At 45.3% G+C, this 1,017-nt stretch overlaps 1 non-coding gene across 1 annotated transcript; it reads right to left on the bottom strand.

Moving 5' to 3' along the window:
• Positions 1 to 335: 335 nt before the first annotated feature.
• LOC130023246 (U11 spliceosomal RNA) lies at positions 336 to 471 on the bottom strand. Its single transcript, XR_008792430.1, has one exon. It is a non-coding gene; the product is annotated as a U11 spliceosomal RNA (small nuclear RNA).
• Positions 472 to 1,017: the final 546 nt, after the last annotated feature.

The raw sequence follows: 1,017 nt of genomic DNA, 5'->3' as shown, positions 1-1,017 counted from the left end.
CGGGCACGGATTACCAGCCAGCCTGTGGCCCTCTTCCTTGTGCGTTTGTTGCAGCCTCAGTTCTCGACCTCTGAACGCAGCCGTACTTTGAACTCACACCTGTGTATAAGCAGACATTCGTGCCTGTCATCACATCTTCTCTACCCATCCATCTCTCCGTGAATACTCACTTTGTTTCCACATCTCTCCTACCGATAACAATGCTGCAATGAACACTGAGCGCACTGAACTTTTTGTGTTTGTGTTTCCATTTCCCTCTGTTAATTACCCAGAAATGATAGGATTGCATCCCGTGATCGTTCTGTGTTTTATTATTATTATTATTAATTATTTGCAGGGGCTCTGGGACCAACCATCACCAGTTGCCCAGCTGCCAAAAATGTATGCTTCCAAAATCTCTTGATATTGATTCCACACAGAGAGCAAGTGAGCTTCCCAACGTTTGTGGCACTCCTGGCCAAAGCTCCTCACCAGACAATGCTCAGGGGTTACTCCTGACTGAGCACTCAGGAATCACTCCTGGCAGTGCTCCGGAGTGGGGAGACTGGGGATCAAGTCTGGGTGAGCCCCAGGCAAGCTCCTTATTTGCTGTACTATCTCTTCAGTCCCTATTTTTAATCTCTTGAGATGTCCAGGAATGACAGCCAAGGTTTGCTCATACGTTTATCCTTACCAATAGTGTTTGAAGAGTTCCTTTTCTTCACCTTCTTGCCATTTCTTGTCTATTTGATAATAGCCATTCTAACAGGTGTCAAGTAACGTCTTATCGTGATTTTTATTTGAATTTCCTGATCATTGGATAATGCTGACATCTTTTTTTCATGTATCTGTTGAGTATCTGTATGTCTCCTATTTTATTTTATTTATTTATTTTTTTTGTCTATTTGGGCTGGAGCGATAGCACAGTGGGTAGGGCGTTCGCCTTACATGCAGCCAACATGGCCGACCCGAGTTCGATTCCTCCGCCCCTCTCGGAGAGCCCGGCAAGCTACCGAGAGTATTCGATATGCCAGACAC

The sequence above is a fragment of the Sorex fumeus genome, unplaced genomic scaffold, assembly GCF_029834395.1.
Source record: "Sorex fumeus unplaced genomic scaffold, SorFum_2.1 ptg000002l, whole genome shotgun sequence".
Lineage (NCBI taxonomy): Eukaryota > Metazoa > Chordata > Mammalia > Eulipotyphla > Soricidae > Sorex > Sorex fumeus.
Note: the sequence above shows the minus strand (reverse complement) of the source record. Positions and strands in the feature narration are given on the sequence as shown.